At 52.3% G+C, this 10,509-nt stretch overlaps 1 pseudogene; it reads right to left on the reverse strand.

Moving 5' to 3' along the window:
• Nucleotides 1-5,311: 5,311 nt before the first annotated feature.
• On the reverse strand, nt 5,312-9,687 carry LOC130474937 (tubulin alpha-3 chain-like; annotated as a pseudogene).
• Nucleotides 9,688-10,509: the final 822 nt, after the last annotated feature.

Here is a 10,509-nt window from a genome sequence, read left to right on the forward strand (position 1 = left end):
CTCCACCCCCCCCCCCCAGTCTCCAGATATTTGCCAACCCTGGCCTGGCAACCCTACCAATAGTCATAACACTGAAAATAAAAGGCCAGCTCATCCCTTCAATACATACTGCGTGGGGAGGGGGGGAATATGGCAAAAGCTCGCTCTTATAAACAACCCCTATCCCAAGGGCATCAGGAGGGCACCCCACTTGAGAGGGCAAATCATCCTCGTAGGGTAGGGTTGCCAGGTCCCTCTTAGCCACCGGCGGGAGGTTTTTGGGGTGGACCCTGAGGAGGGCGGGGTTTGGTAAGGGCAGGGACTTCAGTGCGATAGAGTCCAATGGCCCAAGCGGCCATTTTTCTCCAGGGGGACTGATCTCTATCGGCTGGAGGTCAGTTGTAATTGCAGGAGATCTCCAGCCACCACCTGGAGGTTGGAAGAAAAAAGGCTCTGTGCTGTATAATATGGGAAAGAAACAGCACAAATATCAATGCAGTTATATATATTGGGTGCAAAACATGGACAGCGATCTAGACAACACGTCCATCTTCATCCTCTTTCCAGCAATATACTTTGGGACATTTGCACTTACCTGGAAGCTTGAACTCTGTAAAAGAAAATTGATATATCAGTGATAGTCTAGCACTTACCTTTACTAAGTGAATTTTTGTCCTTTTATGTACTGTTCGTTATTGATGTAGTCACTGTATATGTATTTTTGCACCCAATATATATATAACTGCATTGCTATTTGTGCTGTTGCTGTTTCTTTACCCCCTGGAGGTTGGCAACCCTATCGTAGGGTGCAGTGGGGGGGGTTAGGCGCCCAAATCTGGGCCCCCCAAAACAACAGAGAGGGAGACTGAAACAGACGGCCCGGGAAAGGAGGGGAGGGGGTGTTTCAGGCTCCCCACCCCCACCCCTGCGCCGGGGGGGGGTCCTCGGCCTTCATCCCCCCCCATCCCCGACCACTTACCGTCCACAGGAGGCCGTAACCGCCGCGGCCTGCTTGGCCCCGCCGGGGGTCTCGGGCCCCTCCGCGCCGCTGGGCCGCCGCCCCTTCCTTCCTTCCCTCAGCGGGCCGCTCGCCATGCCGGGCGGAGGCCGGTTAACGGCACCTTCCTCCCGCACCGGTTTGAAAATGGCGGCAGGAGCGACCTCGGCCAATCAGCGGCGGGAGCGGCCCCGGCCAATCAGCGGCGCGGGGCGGTTGCTAGGAGACCGGAGGGGCTCCGCGGCCTGGGCGGCCGGGCCTTCCCGGAAGGGCGCTGGGGGGGAGGGGCTAGGTTGCAAAATAAAAGGAAAACCCTGGGCGGGTTAAAGGCCAGGGTTGCCAACCTCCAGGTATGGGGGGATCTCATGCAACTAATGTCACATGAACACATGAAGCTGCCTTATACTGAATCAGTAGAAAAGGGCAAGAGTCCAGTAGCACCTTAAAGACTCACACAAATATTTTCTGGTAGGGTAGGAGCTTTCGTGAGCCGCAGGCTCACGAAAGCTCCTACCCTGCCGGAAAATATTTCTGTGAGTCTTTAAGGTGCTACTGGACTCTTGCCCTTTTCTACTACTGCAGACAGACTAGCACGGCTGCCCACTGTGAATTATACTGGCTCAGACCAGGAAGGTCCATCCCAAGTCAGTATTGTCGACTCAGACCGGCAGCGGCTCTCCAGGGTCTCAGGCAGAAAAGGGTCTTTCCCATCACCTACTTGCCCAGTCTCTTTAACTGGAGGTGCCAGGGATTGAACCTGGGACCTTCTGCATGCCAAGCAGAGGCTCTGCCACTGAGCCACAGCCCCTTTCCATGGCTCTCCAGGGTCTCAGGCAGAGAAAGGTCTTTCACATTACCTACCAGCCCAGTCCCTTTAACTGGAGGTGCCAGGGATTGAACCTGGGACCTTCTGCATGCCAAGCAGAAGCTCTGCCACTGAGCCACAGCCCCTTTCCATGGCTCTCCAGGGTCTCAGGCAGAGAAAGGTCTTTCACATTACCTACCAGCCCAGTCCCTTTAACTGGAGGTGCCAGGGATTGAACCTGGGACCTTCTGCATGCCAAGCAGAAGCTCTGCCACTGAGCCACAGCCCCTTTCCATGGCTCTCCAGGGTCTCAGGCAGAGAAAGGTCTTTCACATTACCTACCAGCCCAGTCCCTTTAACTGGAGGTGCCAGGGATTGAACCTGGGACCTTCTGCATGCCAAGCAGAAGCTCTGCCACTGAGCCACAGCCCCTTTCCATGGCTCTCCAGGGTCTCAGGCAGAGAAAGGTCTTTCACATTACCTACCAGCCCAGTCCCTTTAACTGGAGGTGCCAGGGATTGAACCTGGGGCCTTCTGCATGCCAAGCAGATGCTCTGTCACTGAGCCACTGCCCCTCTCCATGGCTCTCCAGGGTCTCAGGCAGAAAAGGGTCTTTCACATCAACTACCTGCCCAGTCCCTTTAACTGGAGGTGCCAGGGATTGAACATGGGACCTTCCACATGCCAAGCAGAGGCTCTGGTTGTGAGCCACGGCCCCTCTCCATGGCTCTCCAGGGTCTCAGGCGGAGGTCTATTCACATCACCTGCTTGCCTGGTCCCTTTAACTGGAGATGCCGGGGACTGAACCCGGGACCTTCTGCATGCCAAGAAGAGGCTCTACCACTGACCAAGGCCCCTGCCCAAGAGAAGCTCATGGAGCTGCCTTCTACTGAATCAGACCCTCGGTCCATCAACGTCAGTATTGCCTATTCAGACAGGCAGCGGCTTTCCAGGGTCTCAAGCAGGGGTCTTTCACATCACCTACTCGCCTGGTGCCCTTAACTGGAGATGCTAGGGATTGAGATCAGTTCACCGGGTGAAAATGGTCACTTAGGGGAGGGGCCGTGACTCCGGAGTAGAGCATCTGCTTGACATGCAGAAAGTCCCAGGTTCAATCCCCGGCATCTCCACTTAAAGACCCCTGCCTGAGACCCTGGAGAGCCACTGCCGTTCTGAGTAGACAACACTGTCTTTGATGGACCAAGGGTCTGATTCAGTAGAAGGCAGCTTCATGTGTTCATGTTCTTCTCTGTTGACTCCGGATAAAATATTTTGGGGAGGAGCCGTGGCTCAGTGGTAGAGTACCTGCTCAGCGCAGGGGGCCCCAATGCTGGCGTAGCCCCTTCCTGGCCTCCTGAGACTTTTGTCCTCAGAAGTCAGGAATGGGCTGTTAATACTGGATAAAATGGTTCACTAGAATATCCTGGTATCCAAATTACATATCTCACATGAACGCATCTTGGCCATCTTCTGGTCACTAGGGGTGTGGAGGGGGGAAGTAGTTGTGAATTTCCTGCATTGTGCAGGGGGTTGAACTTGATGGCCCTGGTGGTCCCTTCCAACTCTCTGATTCTGTGACATGAAGCTGCCTTATACCAAATCAGGCCCTTGGCCCATCAAAGTCAGTATTGTCTACTCAGACCGGCAGCGGCTCTCCAGGGTCTCAGGCAGGGGTCTTTCACATCACCTGCTTGCCTGGTCCCTTTAACTGGAGATGCCGGGGATTGAACCCGGGACCTTCTGCATGCCAAGCAGGTGCTCTACCACTGAGCCACGGCCTTACGAAGTCTCATATACTATGGGCCTGAACAATATTTTCTTCCAGATACTAGTAGAGAATCAAGGGCACTGGAATGAGTAGTTTTGGCACACACACACACACACAAAAGTACACCCATCTCAAATTTCCTTTCCGTGCTAAAGGGAAATGAGGGGAGAAATTCTGCATTTAGAAATAGAAAACGAAGATCAGCTGGTGCAAAGCAGTTTTGACTGGTTTTGTTATTTTCATAGCGCCTTTAAGCTACAGTGTACGCTTCGAGTCTGTTCCAGATAGCACTGACGGTTTTTATGTTTATTACTTGGCATGCATGTAAGATCACAGACTGCTCGGAGTCGTCTCCTGGCTCTCCTCACAGCACATTCGCACAGTGAGACCGCACTACAATGCCATACTTAGTTTGAGTATTTATTCCCCTTTAACAGCCAATGTGACTTAACATCCCTTGAGCCACTGGTCCATCAGGGTGGCTTGTCGACTGGGCACGGACAAGTCTGGAAGACAGATGCTCAGAAGAAGAAGAGTTTGTTTTTATGTGCCGACTTGCTCTACCACTTAAGGAAGACTCAAAGAGCACTGCTGGCGTCTCACAGTGATCCCCCCAGAGTCTGCCAGTGATGTCCTGAGATCACTTCCGGGCACTTGGGGAGTGACAATAGTGCATTGGGACACTGCTGGTGTCGTCCCCCACACACCGCCGCCAGCTGAGTGGTGGTGGGAAGCACGATATATTTAATACCTCCAGGTAGAGTCGCCAACCTCCAGGTACTAGCTGGAGATCTCCCGCTATTACAACTGATCTCCAGCCAATAGAGGTCAGTTCACCTGGAGAAAATCGCCGCCTTGGCAATTGGACTCTATGGCACTGAAGTCCCTCCCCTTCCCAAACCCCGCCGTCCTCAGGCTCTGCCCTCAAAACCTCCTGCTGGTGGCGAAGAGGGACCTGGCAACCCTACCTCCAAGCCCGCATGGCAGCAGTGGCCAGCTTCAAGCAGTCCTAAGCATACTTACTCAGTTCACTAGGCCTTACTTCCTGGTAAATCATACTGAGGAAGTCCCGTTGTATTGGGGGGGGATACAAATATAAATAAATCTTGTTGTTAGCCTCCCTGAGCTTGGACTTTGATCAGGAAGGGCAGGATAGAAATTGAAAAAATAAATAAAATAAGAATCAGGCAGAGCATTTAGAGACCACGCTTGATTTTCCCCAGGCCAGTAGTTTTAAACAAGGGCGCTGAGAATTTGAGATTATTCTATGGCCATTTATGCAGGGACGTTTCCCCACGGTCACCCCCGAGGACTGCTTCGGGGCTTCCTTTTGATGCATGCCTTTTCTGCCCGTCAGAGGTCGGCTCGCTCTCCCTACATGTTTTGCCCCGGTTTTCCAGATGCTGTTTTAGCCAGAATCTGGCAAAACTCGCAGGGAGAGCGAGCCAACCTCTGATGGGTGGAGAAAGCATGCATAATCAAAAGGAAGCCCCGAAGCAGTCGGCGGGGGTGACTGCAGGGAAACGTCCCTGCATAAAAGGCCTATGGTTAAAATGTTATGATCAGTTTAAGGATCAGCTGGTAGTATACAACAGGACAAATTTGAGTCCTTTAGAATCCATCGATAAAGATTGAGGGTTTGGAGTTAACCAGTTATCACTCTGTGGTGGAAAGGAGCACAACTCTAAAGTTATCACTCAATTATTATTATTGTTTTATTTGCAGCACCCATTTTAATTAGGTCTGTGTTTTTTTCTCGCCGCTACCCTCTGAAAAGCAGCCTGCCTTTTGATCCCAAAGTATATCTGCCTCGCGGGGACCAATAGTCCTCATATTCATCCTCTTCTTCCCCATCGGCAGAATCCCTCCCCACTTCTTTGTAATCCTTCTCCAGGGCAGCCATGTCCTCCCGGGCTTCGGTTAACTCCCCCTCCTCTGTGCCCTCCCTGACATACCAGTGCACGAAGGCACGCTTGGCGTACATCAGGTCAAACTTGTGATCCAGGCGGGCCCAGGCCTCGGCGATGGCCGTCGTGTTGCTCAGCATGCATACGGCCCCGCTGCACCTTCGCCAGATCTCCGCCAGGCACCACCGTGGAGGGCTGGTAGTTGATGCCCACCTTGAAGCCGGTGGGGCACCAGTCCACAAACTGGATGGACCTCCTGGTTTTGATGGCCGCGATGGCCGAGTTGACATCCTTGGGTACCACGTCCCCTCGGTAGAGAAGGCAGCAAGCCATGTACTTGCCCCGTCGAGGGTCGCGCTTCACCATCTGGTTGGAGAACTCGAAGCAAGTGTTGGTGTTTTCCGGCACGGAGAGCTACTCGTGGTGGGCCTTCTCGGCAGAGATGATGGGAGCGTAGGTGGTCAGTGGGAAGTGGATCCTGGGATAGGGCACCAGGTTGGTCTGGAACTCGGTGAGGTCGACGTTCAAGGCGCCCTCAAATCTCAAGGAAGCGGTGATGGATGACACGATCTGCCCAATCAGCCGGTTCAGGTTGGTGTACGTGGGACACTCCACGTTGAGGTTCCGGTTGCAGATGTCGTAGATGGCCTCGTTGTCCACCATGAAGGAGCAGTCCGAGTGCTCCAGTGTGGTGTGGGTGGTCAGGATGGAGTTGTAGGGCTCCACCACCGCCGTAGAGATCCGTGGGGCAGGGTAGACCGAGAACTCAAGCTTGGCTTTCTTCCCAAATTCAATTGAGAGCTGTCCCATCAAGAGGGATGTGAAACCCGAACCCATGCCCCCACCAAAGCTGTGGAAGATCAAGAAGCCCTGGAGGCCTTCGCACTGGTCAGCCTGATGACAGAGAAAGGCCCTGGGTGAATCAAGTTGGACTGTCAGGGTTATCGCGCTCAGCAAAGGCAGCACGATAATTTCCTATACAAGCCCAAAGAGCCTCCTGTTTGTGAAAGGGTTCGTTGTATATTTTGCAAAGGAGCCAGCGTGGTGTAGTGGTTAAGAGTGGTGGTTTGGAGCAGTGGACTCTAATCTGGAGAAACAGGTTTGATTCCCCCCTTGTAAGAACCTAAGAAACGCTCTGCTGGATCAGACCAAGGCCCATCAAGTCCAGCAGTCCGTTCATGCAGTGGCCAACCAGGTGCCTCCAGGAAGCCCACAAAACAAGACGACTGCAGCAGCATTACCCTGCCTGTGCTCCACAGCGCCTCATATATTAGGCATGCTCCTCTGATCCTGGAGAGAATAGGAATGCATCATGACGAGAATCCATTTTTACTAGTAGCTATGGCTAGCCTTCTCCTCCATGAACATGTCCACTCCCCTCTTAAAGCCTTCCAAGTTAGCAGCCATCACCACATCCTGGGGCAGGGAGTTCCACAATTTATCTATGCATTGTGTGAAGAAATTCTTCCTTTTATCAGTTTTGAATCTCTCACCGTCCAGCCTCAGCAGATGCCCCCGTGTTCTAGTATTATGAGAGAGGGAGAAAAGCTTCTCCCTGTCCCCTCTCTCCAAACCACGCATAATTTTATAGACCTCTATCATGTCTCCCCTTAACCGCCTTCTTTCCACGCAAACAGCCCTAAGCGTTTTAACTGCTCCTCAGAGGGCAGTTCCTGTCTCAGGACTACAGAGATCAGTTCCCCGGGATGGGGGGGGGAGAATGGCTGCTTTGGAGGGCGAACTCTCTGGCATTATACCCCACTGAGCTTCCTCCTCAAACCCTGCCCTCCACAGCATCCATCTCCAAATCTCCAGGGATTTCCCAACCAGGAAGTGGCAAACCTAGCAGCATCCCTTTCCCCCGGAGGTCAAAGAACTGGTCCATTCCTGCCTACTTTGTGAATCTTCCCTTTCATTAGTGATTTTATCCACCCTCCACCACTGCTCTGCACATTATCCTCTTTCAAAACGGGGCCTAATCTCGACAGACAGCCGATACCCATTTTGGCCATGGCCCTAACTGGCTTGCCACTGTTCCACTGACCAAAGCAGCTTCCGCAACAGCCTGCCCTCTATGAGTACTTACCATCTTCCGAGCTCGGTCGATCACCAGCTGTATGATCTCTTTCCCGATGGTGTAGTAGCCTTGGGCATAATTGTTGGCTGCATCCTCCTTGCCAGTAATGAGTTGCTCCAGATGAAACAAGGTGCGGTAGGTTCTCGTGCGGATCTCGTCTGCCACATTGATGAAGAAAAAGAAGAGTTTGTTTTTATATGCTGACTTTCTCTGCCACTTAAGGCACAATAAAACCGGCTTACGATCACCTTCCCTTTCCCTCCCCACAACAGACACTCTGTGAGGTAGGTAGGGCTGAGAGAGAGTGACTTGCCCAAGGTCACCCAGCTGGCTTCAGGTGGAGGAGTGGGAAAACAATGTGTAGATTGTTTAGATCAAGGGAAGTAATACTACCACTGTTCTGCATTGGTCAGACCTCACTTGGAATACTGTGTCCAGTTTTGGGCTCCACAATTTAAGAAGGATGGTGACAAGTTGGAGCGTGTCCAGAGGAGGGTGACCAGAATGGTCAAAGGTCTGAAATCCATGCTCTATGTGGAGAGACTTAAGGAGCTGGGTTTGTTTAGTCTGGAGAAAAGAAGGTTAAGGGGTGACATGATAGCCATGTTTAAATATTTGAAGGGATGTCATGTTGATGAGGGAACTAGCTTGTTTTCTGTTGCTCCAGAGACTAGGACATGGAGTAATGGATTTAAACTAAGAGAAAAGCGATTCCACCTAAACATTAGGAAGAACTTTCTGACGGTGGGGGCTGTTCGACGGTGGAATGCACTGCCTCGGAGGGTGGTGGAGGTCTTTAAGCAGAGGCTGGATGGCCATCTGTCGGAAGTGCTTTAATTGTTGAATCCTGTATGGCAGGGGGTTGGACTGGATGGCACTTGTGGTCTCTTCCAACCTTGTCAACTTGTGAACTTGTGAACAAATCCAGTTCACCAGATTAGCCTCCACTGCTCATGTGGAGGAGTGGGAAATTGAACTGGTTCTCCAGATCAGAGTCCACCGCTGCAAACCACCGCTCTTAAACACTACACCACACTGGCTCTACGCACATTGATACACACAGTCGGAGGACTGCACTGAATTCAGCCTTCTTTTCCTGGGTCCTACCCCAAAATCTCCAGGCATTTCCCAACCCGGAGCTGGCAACCCTACCCCAACCTGAAAAAGGAGAGGCAAGGAGAGCCAGCGCTCCTGACGCTTGGAGCCTTCTTTGGTGCTCCGTGCAATGAAGGAATCGCAGGGGAGATCAGTCTGGTGTTGCTATCCTTGGGGCTCTGGCAAATCCGCACCTGAACCAGACCATCCATCCCATCAAGGTCAGTATTTACTACTCAGACCATTAGCGGCTCTCAAGTGCCTCAGGGAGGGGCCTTTCACATCATCCATTTGCCTAGTCCCTTTAAGTGAAGATGCCAGGGATTGAACCTGGGACCTTCTGCATGCCAAGCAGATGCTCTACCACTGAGCCACAGCCCCTCCCCTAGCCACTAGTGATGCTGGGGTCCCATCCTGGACCTTTGCCCAGGGCCCGAGAATCACTAATTCTGCCGCTGGCATAGAGACAGAAGTCTCAAACGACCCGCTTGGTTTCCATTTTGATCTACACATCCTGGTACCCCCTTGTCGCATGGGGTGGCCAGGCTCCCAGCAGCAAGGGAAGAAAAAAAAAAGGTGGACGCGTTCTCTGCTAATGCTACGCTTATGGGCCCCGTGCAATGGATGGGGTGCCAACCTTGAGGCGGGGCCTGGAGATCTCCCAGAATTACAACTGACCTCCACACTACCAAGATCAGTTCCCCAGGAGGAAATGGCTGCTTTGGAGGATGGACCCGCTGGGGTCCCATCCCACTCCCCCTCAAACCCTGCCCTCCCCAGGCCATCCCCCTGCCCCAAATCTACAGAAATTTCCCAACATTGAGCTGGCAGCCCTAAAAGGGACATCTCCTTCCCCCCCATCTTACCAATGACAGATGGTTCCAGGTCGACAAACAAAGCTCTTGGGACGTGCTTCCCTGACCCTGTTTCACTGAAGAACGTTCCAAAGGAAGAATCCCCGTTGGTGGCCCAGCTGTGAGGAATCCACCCGTCTGGCTCAATCCCATGTTCCAAGCAGTAGAGCTCCCAGCAGGCGTTTCCCATCTGAAATCCAGCCTGGCCAATGTGAACAGAGATGCACTCCCTCTGAGAAGGAGAGAGAAAGGGAAACTTCTACGTGCATCTTTTTTAAATAAACAAAAAAAAAGCAGTAAAACACTTCTGTATTTGGACCAACCAAAATATCGAACAGCATGGAAGCGTCTTCAAGCTGTGTTTCTGTTGCAAGATAGCTTTCGTCGCCCTGGAATGGACAAGGGGAGGGGCAGGGCTACGGCTCAGTGGCAGAGCCTCTGCTTGGCAGAAGGTACCTGGTTCATAGAACCATAGAGTTGGAAGGGACCACCAGGATCATCTAGTCCAACCCCCCCATAAAATGCAGGAAATGCACAACTACCTGCCTCCCCCACACCCCTAGTGACCAGAAGATGGCCAAGATGCCCTCCCTCTCATCATCTGCCCAAGGTCATAGAATCAGCATTGCTGACAGATGGCCATCTAGCCTCAGCTTAAAAACCTCCAGGGAAGGAGAGCTCACCACCTCCCGAAGAAGCCTGTTCCACTGAGGAACCGCTCTAACTGTTAGAAAATTCTTCCTAATGTCTAGATGGAAACTCTTTTGATTCAGTTTCAACTCGTTGGTTCTGGTCCGACCTTCTGGAGCAACAGAAAACAACTCGGCACCCTCCTCTATATGACAGCCTTTCAAGTACTTGAAGGTGGTTATCATATCACCTCTCAGTCTTCTCCTCTCCAGGCTGAACATACCCAGCTCCTTCAACCTTTCCTCAAAGGACTTGGGGCGAAAATGCATGGTCTGAATCCTGACTGAAACAAGGATTAAAGGAGGATAAAGCGACCATGCATTTTTGCCCTTGGTCT

This window comes from Euleptes europaea, chromosome 3 (genome assembly GCF_029931775.1).
Source record: "Euleptes europaea isolate rEulEur1 chromosome 3, rEulEur1.hap1, whole genome shotgun sequence".
In the NCBI taxonomy this organism is placed as follows: domain Eukaryota; kingdom Metazoa; phylum Chordata; class Lepidosauria; order Squamata; family Sphaerodactylidae; genus Euleptes; species Euleptes europaea.